Here is a 14121-nt window from a genome sequence, read left to right on the forward strand (position 1 = left end):
TGATACAAATTGTATTTCCTTTTTCTAAGGAAACCTTTATTGAGGAAAATATTCTTTCTTTTCCTCACCCACAATTGTTTCGACTGTTCAGGGAATTAAACTTTTAATTTAAGTTTCCGATTTCCCTGACAATCCTTTTCTCATTCTATGAAATCCTGGAGTCAGAAGAGATTCCAATACACGGAACGCTCTTAGAAAGTATTATATTTTTAATGCCAAAAACAAAAATGCAAACAATGACTTTGTCAGGCCAATTCTGGAAAGCAAAATAATCTTTTCCTTTTTTGACAAACGAATATTTTCCTATACGAATAAATCTTAACTCTGTCAAAATTATACCTGTTAAAAAAAAAGCTTAATTGACTGAATCCGTGAAATTTAATCAAAAGCGACCCATGCAGGGGAGCATAAAACGGTTTTGCCCGATTCCTTCTTAGTGTTTTAGGGTGTAAAAACGCAGTTTGTACAACTGCTGTTCCTTCTGAATGCATTTGACATCTTAGCAAAAGTTCTCTTCTCAGAATTCATATTTAAGATGGGAAATACGGAAAATATTTAGTATGGAAAATTTTTTTGACATGTGGACTCTGGGGACATGCAATGGCTTTTTCCATAACCCTGCATAACGTCATCTTGACTCGGCTTTCTGGCCGGAATAGTGTGAACAGTACCAAGTGTAAAAGTTTCTTTTAAGTCAGAGTAAAGTACATGAAGTGGCTAAGACCACAGCTTTCAGCGAAAGACAGTACTGGGTTCACATCACACGCTTCCGTTCCTTAAAGCCAGGGCACCTCGGGAAACGAATTAAGCTCACTGGGTGTGTGACTCCCTCACTGGGAATATAGGGAGAGTAAAACCCTCCTTCCTCGGTGTAAAGATTGTGAGGATTGAAGTAAACATTACATACAAAATGCCTCGTAAAGAGCACGGCGCTTGCATTGTCGGGAGTAACTGTCATCCGAGATGCGAGCAAGAGCAGAGCTTGTATCCATGGCAACGACTGTGGGAGGCGGTCTTTCGCCATGATTCCGAGCCTGGCGCCTCAGCATAAAGGGCAGTCGCGACTGCTGCCTCTCGCTACAGAAGTGATCAGAGAGGTACAGGCTGCATTCTTCTTTAAGATTCTTTTAAGGAAAAAGAGGTATTTTATCATTTTTCTTAACCTTCACACCGAAGGCATTCTCTCCCTAAAAAGAAGTGTAAAGTAATTTCAAAAATGGTTCTTAGAAGGTTTATTTTGCTCGGATGCTTTCCCTGAGGCTGGGCATACTACTTGGGACTACATATAAGGTCAAGTAGCAGTGTATTCGTTTTGAGTTCTTCCGGACAGATACCAGCTCTCGATTATTTATGCAATAAGCAGGCTTAGTCCTATAATACACTAGCTTTATGCTGGCGTAAGTGTTTCCAGAAACCACTTTTTCCCTACTCACACTTTAGTATTTATAGAAATGAATGAGTTACTGCTAACGATTAAAACTAGTAAGTGTAGAAAGGAGGATTATAATGGTATCAAAGGCTTGCTCTGTCACCATGTCTCTCTTCTTATTCATCATTTTCCCCTTCTTTTACTTTTAAATCGCAAGGAAGATTATTTTCTGAAACCATTTAGTCTGTAAGCCTTAGAAATTAAGAGGAAAATAACAAAATCTTTTTATGCATAACTTCCGAAAGACAAAGTGGTTAGGGATCAAATGATACAAATTGTATTTCCTTTTTCTAAGGAAACCTTTATTGAGGAAAATATTCTTTCTTTTCCTCACCCACAATTGTTTCGACTGTTCAGGGAATTAAACTTTTAATTTAAGTTTCTGATTTCCCTGACAATCCTTTTCTCATTCTATGAAATCCTGGAGTCAGAAGAGATTCCAATACACGGAACGCTCTTAGAAAGTATTATATTTTTAATGCCAAAAACAAAAATGCAAACAATGACTTTGTCAGGCCAATTCTGGAAAGCAAAATAATCTTTTCCTTTTTTGACAAACGAACATTTTCCTATACGAATAAATCTTAACTCTGTCAAAATTATACCTGTTAAAAAAAAAGCTTAATTGACTGAATCCGTGAAATTTAATCAAAAGCGACCCATGCAGGGGAGCATAAAACGGTTTTGCCCGATTCCTTCTTAGTGTTTTAGGGTGTAAAAACGCAGTTTGTACAACTGCTGTTCCTTCTGAATGCATTTGACATCTTAGCAAAAGTTCTCTTCTCAGAATTCATATTTAAGATGGGAAATACGGAAAATATTTAGTATGGAAAATTTTTTTGACATGTGGACTCTGGGGACATGCAATGGCTTTTTCCATAACCCTGCATAACGTCATCTTGACTCGGCTTTCTGGCCGGAATAGTGTGAACAGTACCAAGTGTAAAAGTTTCTTTTAAGTCAGAGTAAAGTACATGAAGTGGCTAAGAGCACAGCTTTCAGCGAAAGACAGTACTGGGTTCACATCACACGCTTCCGTTCCTTAAAGCCAGGGCACCTCGGGAAACGAATTAAGCTCACTGGGTGTGTGACTCCCTCACTGGGAATATAGGGAGAGTAAAACCCTCCTTCCTCGGTGTAAAGATTGTGAGGATTGAAGTAAACATTACATACAAAATGCCTCGTAAAGAGCACGGCGCTTGCATTGTCGGGAGTAACTGTCATCCGAGATGCGAGCAAGAGCAGAGCTTGTATCCATGGCAACGACTGTGGGAGGCGGTCTTTCGCCATGATTCCGAGCCTGGCGCCTCAGCATAAAGGGCAGTCGCGACTGCTGCCTCTCGCTACAGAAGTGATCAGAGAGGTACAGGCTGCATTCTTCTTTAAGATTCTTTTAAGGAAAAAGAGGTATTTTATCATTTTTCTTAACCTTCACACCGAAGGCATTCTCTCCCTAAAAAGAAGTGTAAAGTAATTTCAAAAATGGTTCTTAGAAGGTTTATTTTGCTCGGATGCTTTCCCTGAGGCTGGGCATACTACTTGGGACTACATATAAGGTCAAGTAGCAGTGTATTCGTTTTGAGTTCTTCCGGACAGATACCAGCTCTCGATTATTTATGCAATAAGCAGGCTTAGTCCTATAATACACTAGCTTTATGCTGGCGTAAGTGTTTCCAGAAACCACTTTTTCCCTACTCACACTTTAGTATTTATAGAAATGAATGAGTTACTGCTAACGATTAAAACTAGTAAGTGTAGAAAGGAGGATTATAATGGTATCAAAGGCTTGCTCTGTCACCATGTCTCTCTTCTTATTCATCATTTTCCCCTTCTTTTACTTTTAAATCGCAAGAAAGATTATTTTCTGAAACCATTTAGTCTGTAAGCCTTAGAAATTAAGAGGAAAATAACAAAATCTTTTTATGCATAACTTCCGAAAGACAAAGTGGTTAGGGATCAAATGATACAAATTGTATTTCCTTTTTCTAAGGAAACCTTTATTGAGGAAAATATTCTTTCTTTTCCTCACCCACAATTGTTTCGACTGTTCAGGGAATTAAACTTTTAATTTAAGTTTCTGATTTCCCTGACAATCCTTTTCTCATTCTATGAAATCCTGGAGTCAGAAGAGATTCCAATACACGGAACGCTCTTAGAAAGTATTATATTTTTAATGCCAAAAACAAAAATGCAAACAATGACTTTGTCAGGCCAATTCTGGAAAGCAAAATAATCTTTTCCTTTTTTGACAAACGAACATTTTCCTATATGAATAAATCTTAACTCTGTCAAAATTATACCTGTTAAAAAAAAAGCTTAATTGACTGAATCCGTGAAATTTAATCAAAAGCGACCCATGCAGGGGAGCATAAAACGGTTTTGCCCGATTCCTTCTTAGTGTTTTAGGGTGTAAAAACGCAGTTTGTACAACTGCTGTTCCTTCTGAATGCATTTGACATCTTAGCAAAAGTTCTCTTCTCAGAATTCATATTTAAGATGGGAAATACGGAAAATATTTAGTATGGAAAATTTTTTTGACATGTGGACTCTGGGGACATGCAATGGCTTTTTCCATAACCCTGCATAACGTCATCTTGACTCGGCTTTCTGGCCGGAATAGTGTGAACAGTACCAAGTGTAAAAGTTTCTTTTAAGTCAGAGTAAAGTACATGAAGGGGCTAAGACCACAGCTTTCAGCGAAAGACAGTACTGGGTTCACATCACACGCTTCCGTTCCTTAAAGCCAGGGCACCTCGGGAAACGAATTAAGCTCACTGGGTGTGTGACTCCCTCACTGGGAATATAGGGAGAGTAAAACCCTCCTTCCTCGGTGTAAAGATTGTGAGGATTGAAGTAAACATTACATACAAAATGCCTCGTAAAGAGCACGGCGCTTGCATTGTCGGGAGTAACTGTCATCCGAGATGCGAGCAAGAGCAGAGCTTGTATCCATGGCAACGACTGTGGGAGGCGGTCTTTCGCCATGATTCCGAGCCTGGCGCCTCAGCATAAAGGGCAGTCGCGACTGCTGCCTCTCGCTACAGAAGTGATCAGAGAGGTACAGGCTGCATTCTTCTTTAAGATTCTTTTAAGGAAAAAGAGGTATTTTATCATTTTTCTTAACCTTCACACCGAAGGCATTCTCTCCCTAAAAAGAAGTGTAAAGTAATTTCAAAAATGGTTCTTAGAAGGTTTATTTTGCTCGGATGCTTTCCCTGAGGCTGGGCATACTACTTGGGACTACATATAAGGTCAAGTAGCAGTGTATTCGTTTTGAGTTCTTCCGGACAGATACCAGCTCTCGATTATTTATGCAATAAGCAGGCTTAGTCCTATAATACACTAGCTTTATGCTGGCGTAAGTGTTTCCAGAAACCACTTTTTCCCTACTCACACTTTAGTATTTATAGAAATGAATGAGTTACTGCTAACGATTAAAACTAGTAAGTGTAGAAAGGAGGATTATAATGGTATCAAAGGCTTGCTCTGTCACCATGTCTCTCTTCTTATTCATCATTTTCCCCTTCTTTTACTTTTAAATCGCAAGAAAGATTATTTTCTGAAACCATTTAGTCTGTAAGCCTTAGAAATTAAGAGGAAAATAACAAAATCTTTTTATGCATAACTTCCGAAAGACAAAGTGGTTAGGGATCAAATGATACAAATTGTATTTCCTTTTTCTAAGGAAACCTTTATTGAGGAAAATATTCTTTCTTTTCCTCACCCACAATTGTTTCGACTGTTCAGGGAATTAAACTTTTAATTTAAGTTTCTGATTTCCCTGACAATCCTTTTCTCATTCTATGAAATCCTGGAGTCAGAAGAGATTCCAATACACGGAACGCTCTTAGAAAGTATTATATTTTTAATGCCAAAAACAAAAATGCAAACAATGACTTTGTCAGGCCAATTCTGGAAAGCAAAATAATCTTTTCCTTTTTTGACAAACGAACATTTTCCTATATGAATAAATCTTAACTCTGTCAAAATTATACCTGTTAAAAAAAAAGCTTAATTGACTGAATCCGTGAAATTTAATCAAAAGCGACCCATGCAGGGGAGCATAAAACGGTTTTGCCCGATTCCTTCTTAGTGTTTTAGGGTGTAAAAACGCAGTTTGTACAACTGCTGTTCCTTCTGAATGCATTTGATATCTTAGCAAAAGTTCTCTTCTCAGAATTCATATTTAAGATGGGAAATACGGAAAATATTTAGTATGGAAAATTTTTTTGACATGTGGACTCTGGGGACATGCAATGGCTTTTTCCATAACCCTGCATAACGTCATCTTGACTCGGCTTTCTGGCCGGAATAGTGTGAACAGTACCAAGTGTAAAAGTTTCTTTTAAGTCAGAGTAAAGTACATGAAGGGGCTAAGACCACAGCTTTCAGCGAAAGACAGTACTGGGTTCACATCACACGCTTCCGTTCCTTAAAGCCAGGGCACCTCGGGAAACGAATTAAGCTCACTGGGTGTGTGACTCCCTCACTGGGAATATAGGGAGAGTAAAACCCTCCTTCCTCGGTGTAAAGATTGTGAGGATTGAAGTAAACATTACATACAAAATGCCTCGTAAAGAGCACGGCGCTTGCATTGTCGGGAGTAACTGTCATCCGAGATGCGAGCAAGAGCACAGCTTGTATCCATGGCAACGACTGTGGGAGGCGGTCTTTCGCCATGATTCCGAGCCTGGCGCCTCAGCATAAAGGGCAGTCGCGACTGCTGCCTCTCGCTACAGAAGTGATCAGAGAGGTACAGGCTGCATTCTTCTTTAAGATTCTTTTAAGGAAAAAGAGGTATTTTATCATTTTTCTTAACCTTCACACCGAAGGCATTCTCTCCCTAAAAAGAAGTGTAAAGTAATTTCAAAAATGGTTCTTAGAAGGTTTATTTTGCTCGGATGCTTTCCCTGAGGCTGGGCATACTACTTGGGACTACATATAAGGTCAAGTAGCAGTGTATTCGTTTTGAGTTCTTCCGGACAGATACCAGCTCTCGATTATTTATGCAATAAGCAGGCTTAGTCCTATAATACACTAGCTTTATGCTGGCGTAAGTGTTTCCAGAAACCACTTTTTCCCTACTCACACTTTAGTATTTATAGAAATGAATGAGTTACTGCTAACGATTAAAACTAGTAAGTGTAGAAAGGAGGATTATAATGGTATCAAAGGCTTGCTCTGTCACCATGTCTCTCTTCTTATTCATCATTTTCCCCTTCTTTTACTTTTAAATCGCAAGGAAGATTATTTTCTGAAACCATTTAGTCTGTAAGCCTTAGAAATTAAGAGGAAAATAACAAAATCTTTTTATGCATAACTTCCGAAAGACAAAGTGGTTAGGGATCAAATGATACAAATTGTATTTCCTTTTTCTAAGGAAACCTTTATTGAGGAAAATATTCTTTCTTTTCCTCACCCACAATTGTTTCGACTGTTCAGGGAATTAAACTTTTAATTTAAGTTTCTGATTTCCCTGACAATCCTTTTCTCATTCTATGAAATCCTGGAGTCAGAAGAGATTCCAATACACGGAACGCTCTTAGAAAGTATTATATTTTTAATGCCAAAAACAAAAATGCAAACAATGACTTTGTCAGGCCAATTCTGGAAAGCAAAATAATCTTTTCCTTTTTTGACAAACGAACATTTTCCTATATGAATAAATCTTAACTCTGTCAAAATTATACCTGTTAAAAAAAAAGCTTAATTGACTGAATCCGTGAAATTTAATCAAAAGCGACCCATGCAGGGGAGCATAAAACGGTTTTGCCCGATTCCTTCTTAGTGTTTTAGGGTGTAAAAACGCAGTTTGTACAACTGCTGTTCCTTCTGAATGCATTTGACATCTTAGCAAAAGTTCTCTTCTCAGAATTCATATTTAAGATGGGAAATACGGAAAATATTTAGTATGGAAAATTTTTTTGACATGTGGACTCTGGGGACATGCAATGGCTTTTTCCATAACCCTGCATAACGTCATCTTGACTCGGCTTTCTGGCCGGAATAGTGTGAACAGTACCAAGTGTAAAAGTTTCTTTTAAGTCAGAGTAAAGTACATGAAGGGGCTAAGACCACAGCTTTCAGCGAAAGACAGTACTGGGTTCACATCACACGCTTCCGTTCCTTAAAGCCAGGGCACCTCGGGAAACGAATTAAGCTCACTGGGTGTGTGACTCCCTCACTGGGAATATAGGGAGAGTAAAACCCTCCTTCCTCGGTGTAAAGATTGTGAGGATTGAAGTAAACATTACATACAAAATGCCTCGTAAAGAGCACGGCGCTTGCATTGTCGGGAGTAACTGTCATCCGAGATGCGAGCAAGAGCACAGCTTGTATCCATGGCAACGACTGTGGGAGGCGGTCTTTCGCCATGATTCCGAGCCTGGCGCCTCAGCATAAAGGGCAGTCGCGACTGCTGCCTCTCGCTACAGAAGTGATCAGAGAGGTACAGGCTGCATTCTTCTTTAAGATTCTTTTAAGGAAAAAGAGGTATTTTATCATTTTTCTTAACCTTCACACCGAAGGCATTCTCTCCCTAAAAAGAAGTGTAAAGTAATTTCAAAAATGGTTCTTAGAAGGTTTATTTTGCTCGGATGCTTTCCCTGAGGCTGGGCATACTACTTGGGACTACATATAAGGTCAAGTAGCAGTGTATTCGTTTTGAGTTCTTCCGGACAGATACCAGCTCTCGATTATTTATGCAATAAGCAGGCTTAGTCCTATAATACACTAGCTTTATGCTGGCGTAAGTGTTTCCAGAAACCACTTTTTCCCTACTCACACTTTAGTATTTATAGAAATGAATGAGTTACTGCTAACGATTAAAACTAGTAAGTGTAGAAAGGAGGATTATAATGGTATCAAAGGCTTGCTCTGTCACCATGTCTCTCTTCTTATTCATCATTTTCCCCTTCTTTTACTTTTAAATCGCAAGGAAGATTATTTTCTGAAACCATTTAGTCTGTAAGCCTTAGAAATTAAGAGGAAAATAACAAAATCTTTTTATGCATAACTTCCGAAAGACAAAGTGGTTAGGGATCAAATGATACAAATTGTATTTCCTTTTTCTAAGGAAACCTTTATTGAGGAAAATATTCTTTCTTTTCCTCACCCACAATTGTTTCGACTGTTCAGGGAATTAAACTTTTAATTTAAGTTTCTGATTTCCCTGACAATCCTTTTCTCATTCTATGAAATCCTGGAGTCAGAAGAGATTCCAATACACGGAACGCTCTTAGAAAGTATTATATTTTTAATGCCAAAAACAAAAATGCAAACAATGACTTTGTCAGGCCAATTCTGGAAAGCAAAATAATCTTTTCCTTTTTTGACAAACGAACATTTTCCTATACGAATAAATCTTAACTCTGTCAAAATTATACCTGTTAAAAAAAAAGCTTAATTGACTGAATCCGTGAAATTTAATCAAAAGCGACCCATGCAGGGGAGCATAAAACGGTTTTGCCCGATTCCTTCTTAGTGTTTTAGGGTGTAAAAACGCAGTTTGTACAACTGCTGTTCCTTCTGAATGCATTTGACATCTTAGCAAAAGTTCTCTTCTCAGAATTCATATTTAAGATGGGAAATACGGAAAATATTTAGTATGGAAAATTTTTTTGACATGTGGACTCTGGGGACATGCAATGGCTTTTTCCATAACCCTGCATAACGTCATCTTGACTCGGCTTTCTGGCCGGAATAGTGTGAACAGTACCAAGTGTAAAAGTTTCTTTTAAGTCAGAGTAAAGTACATGAAGTGGCTAAGACCACAGCTTTCAGCGAAAGACAGTACTGGGTTCACATCACACGCTTCCGTTCCTTAAAGCCAGGGCACCTCGGGAAACGAATTAAGCTCACTGGGTGTGTGACTCCCTCACTGGGAATATAGGGAGAGTAAAACCCTCCTTCCTCGGTGTAAAGATTGTGAGGATTGAAGTAAACATTACATACAAAATGCCTCGTAAAGAGCACGGCGCTTGCATTGTCGGGAGTAACTGTCATCCGAGATGCGAGCAAGAGCACAGCTTGTATCCATGGCAACGACTGTGGGAGGCGGTCTTTCGCCATGATTCCGAGCCTGGCGCCTCAGCATAAAGGGCAGTCGCGACTGCTGCCTCTCGCTACAGAAGTGATCAGAGAGGTACAGGCTGCATTCTTCTTTAAGATTCTTTTAAGGAAAAAGAGGTATTTTATCATTTTTCTTAACCTTCACACCGAAGGCATTCTCTCCCTAAAAAGAAGTGTAAAGTAATTTCAAAAATGGTTCTTAGAAGGTTTATTTTGCTCGGATGCTTTCCCTGAGGCTGGGCATACTACTTGGGACTACATATAAGGTCAAGTAGCAGTGTATTCGTTTTGAGTTCTTCCGGACAGATACCAGCTCTCGATTATTTATGCAATAAGCAGGCTTAGTCCTATAATACACTAGCTTTATGCTGGCGTAAGTGTTTCCAGAAACCACTTTTTCCCTACTCACACTTTAGTATTTATAGAAATGAATGAGTTACTGCTAACGATTAAAACTAGTAAGTGTAGAAAGGAGGATTATAATGGTATCAAAGGCTTGCTCTGTCACCATGTCTCTCTTCTTATTCATCATTTTCCCCTTCTTTTACTTTTAAATCGCAAGGAAGATTATTTTCTGAAACCATTTAGTCTGTAAGACTTAGAAATTAAGAGGAAAATAACAAAATCTTTTTATGCATAACTTCCGAAAGACAAAGTGGTTAGGGATCAAATGATACAAATTGTATTTCCTTTTTCTAAGGAAACCTTTATTGAGGAAAATATTCTTTCTTTTCCTCACCCACAATTGTTTCGACTGTTCAGGGAATTAAACTTTTAATTTAAGTTTCTGATTTCCCTGACAATCCTTTTCTCATTCTATGAAATCCTGGAGTCAGAAGAGATTCCAATACACGGAACGCTCTTAGAAAGTATTATATTTTTAATGCCAAAAACAAAAATGCAAACAATGACTTTGTCAGGCCAATTCTGGAAAGCAAAATAATCTTTTCCTTTTTTGACAAACGAACATTTTCCTATACGAATAAATCTTAACTCTGTCAAAATTATACCTGTTAAAAAAAAAGCTTAATTGACTGAATCCGTGAAATTTAATCAAAAGCGACCCATGCAGGGGAGCATAAAACGGTTTTGCCCGTTTCCTTCCTAGTGTTTTAGGGTGTAAAAACGCAGTTTGTACAACTGCTGTTCCTACTGAATGCATTTGACATCTTAGCAAAAGTTCTCTTCTCAGAATTCATATTTAAGATGGGAAATACGGAAAATATTTAGTATGGAAAATTTTTTTGACATGTGGACTCTGGGGACATGCAATGGCTTTTTCCATAACCCTGCATAACGTCATCTTGACTCGGCTTTCTGGCCGGAATAGTGTGAACAGTACCAAGTGTAAAAGTTTCTTTTAAGTCAGAGTAAAGTACATGAAGTGGCTAAGACCACAGCTTTCAGCGAAAGACAGTACTGGGTTCACATCACACGCTTCCGTTCCTTAAAGCCAGGGCACCTCGGGAAACGAATTAAGCTCACTGGGTGTGTGACTCCCTCACTGGGAATATAGGGAGAGTAAAACCCTCCTTCCTCGGTGTAAAGATTGTGAGGATTGAAGTAAACATTACATACAAAATGCCTCGTAAAGAGCACGGCGCTTGCATTGTCGGGAGTAACTGTCATCCGAGATGCGAGCAAGAGCACAGCTTGTATCCATGGCAACGACTGTGGGAGGCGGTCTTTCGCCATGATTCCGAGCCTGGCGCCTCAGCATAAAGGGCAGTCGCGACTGCTGCCTCTCGCTACAGAAGTGATCAGAGAGGTACAGGCTGCATTCTTCTTTAAGATTCTTTTAAGGAAAAAGAGGTATTTTATCATTTTTCTTAACCTTCACACCGAAGGCATTCTCTCCCTAAAAAGAAGTGTAAAGTAATTTCAAAAATGGTTCTTAGAAGGTTTATTTTGCTCGGATGCTTTCCCTGAGGCTGGGCATACTACTTGGGACTACATATAAGGTCAAGTAGCAGTGTATTCGTTTTGAGTTCTTCCGGACAGATACCAGCTCTCGATTATTTATGCAATAAGCAGGCTTAGTCCTATAATACACTAGCTTTATGCTGGCGTAAGTGTTTCCAGAAACCACTTTTTCCCTACTCACACTTTAGTATTTATAGAAATGAATGAGTTACTGCTAACGATTAAAACTAGTAAGTGTAGAAAGGAGGATTATAATGGTATCAAAGGCTTGCTCTGTCACCATGTCTCTCTTCTTATTCATCATTTTCCCCTTCTTTTACTTTTAAATCGCAAGAAAGATTATTTTCTGAAACCATTTAGTCTGTAAGCCTTAGAAATTAAGAGGAAAATAACAAAATCTTTTTATGCATAACTTCCGAAAGACAAAGTGGTTAGGGATCAAATGATACAAATTGTATTTCCTTTTTCTAAGGAAACCTTTATTGAGGAAAATATTCTTTCTTTTCCTCACCCACAATTGTTTCGACTGTTCAGGGAATTAAACTTTTAATTTAAGTTTCTGATTTCCCTGACAATCCTTTTCTCATTCTATGAAATCCTGGAGTCAGAAGAGATTCCAATACACGGAACGCTCTTAGAAAGTATTATATTTTTAATGCCTAAAACAAAAATGCAAACAATGATTTTGTCAGGCCAATTCTGGAAAGCAAAATAATCTTTTCCTTTTTTGACAAACGAACATTTTCCTATACGAATAAATCTTAACTCTGTCAAAATTATACCTGTTAAAAAAAAAGCTTAATTGACTGAATCCGTGAAATTTAATCAAAAGCGACCCATGCAGGGGAGCATAAAACGGTTTTGCCCGATTCCTTCCTAGTGTTTTAGGGTGTAAAAACGCAGTTTGTACAACTGCTGTTCCTTCTGAATGCATTTGACATCTTAGCAAAAGTTCTCTTCTCAGAATTCATATTTAAGATGGGAAATACGGAAAATATTTAGTATGGAAAATTTTTTTGACATGTGGACTCTGGGGACATGCAATGGCTTTTTCCATAACCCTGCATAACGTCATCTTGACTCGGCTTTCTGGCCGGAATAGTGTGAACAGTACCAAGTGTAAAAGTTTCTTTTAAGTCAGAGTAAAGTACATGAAGTGGCTAAGACCACAGCTTTCAGCGAAAGACAGTACTGGGTTCACATCACACGCTTCCGTTCCTTAAAGCCAGGGCACCTCGGGAAACGAATTAAGCTCACTGGGTGTGTGACTCCCTCACTGGGAATATAGGGAGAGTAAAACCCTCCTTCCTCGGTGTAAAGATTGTGAGGATTGAAGTAAACATTACATACAAAATGCCTCGTAAAGAGCACGGCGCTTGCATTGTCGGGAGTAACTGTCATCCGAGATGCGAGCAAGAGCACAGCTTGTATCCATGGCAACGACTGTGGGAGGCGGTCTTTCGCCATGATTCCGAGCCTGGCGCCTCAGCATAAAGGGCAGTCGCGACTGCTGCCTCTCGCTACAGAAGTGATCAGAGAGGTACAGGCTGCATTCTTCTTTAAGATTCTTTTAAGGAAAAAGAGGTATTTTATCATTTTTCTTAACCTTCACACCGAAGGCATTCTCTCCCTAAAAAGAAGTGTAAAGTAATTTCAAAAATGGTTCTTAGAAGGTTTATTTTGCTCGGATGCTTTCCCTGAGGCTGGGCATACTACTTGGGACTACATATAAGGTCAAGTAGCAGTGTATTCGTTTTGAGTTCTTCCGGACAGATACCAGCTCTCGATTATTTATGCAATAAGCAGGCTTAGTCCTATAATACACTAGCTTTATGCTGGCGTAAGTGTTTCCAGAAACCACTTTTTCCCTACTCACACTTTAGTATTTATAGAAATGAATGAGTTACTGCTAACGATTAAAACTAGTAAGTGTAGAAAGGAGGATTATAATGGTATCAAAGGCTTGCTCTGTCACCATGTCTCTCTTCTTATTCATCATTTTCCCCTTCTTTTACTTTTAAATCGCAAGAAAGATTATTTTCTGAAACCATTTAGTCTGTAAGCCTTAGAAATTAAGAGGAAAATAACAAAATCTTTTTATGCATAACTTCCGAAAGACAAAGTGGTTAGGGATCAAATGATACAAATTGTATTTCCTTTTTCTAAGGAAACCTTTATTGAGGAAAATATTCTTTCTTTTCCTCACCCACAATTGTTTCGACTGTTCAGGGAATTAAACTTTTAATTTAAGTTTCCGATTTCCCTGACAATCCTTTTCTCATTCTATGAAATCCTGGAGTCAGAAGAGATTCCAATACACGGAACGCTCTTAGAAAGTATTATATTTTTAATGCCAAAAACAAAAATGCAAACAATGACTTTGTCAGGCCAATTCTGGAAAGCAAAATAATCTTTTCCTTTTTTGACAAACGAACATTTTCCTATACGAATAAATCTTAACTCTGTCAAAATTATACCTGTTAAAAAAAAAGCTTAATTGACTGAATCCGTGAAATTTAATCAAAAGCGACCCATGCAGGGGAGCATAAAACGGTTTTGCCCGATTCCTTCCTAGTGTTTTAGGGTGTAAAAACGCAGTTTGTACAACTGCTGTTCCTTCTGAATGCATTTGACATCTTAGCAAAAGTTCTCTTCTCAGAATTCATATTTAAGATGGGAAATACGGAAAATATTTAGTA

The sequence above is a fragment of the Manis pentadactyla genome, chromosome 2 (genome assembly GCF_030020395.1).
Source record: "Manis pentadactyla isolate mManPen7 chromosome 2, mManPen7.hap1, whole genome shotgun sequence".
NCBI classification, from domain to species: domain Eukaryota; kingdom Metazoa; phylum Chordata; class Mammalia; order Pholidota; family Manidae; genus Manis; species Manis pentadactyla.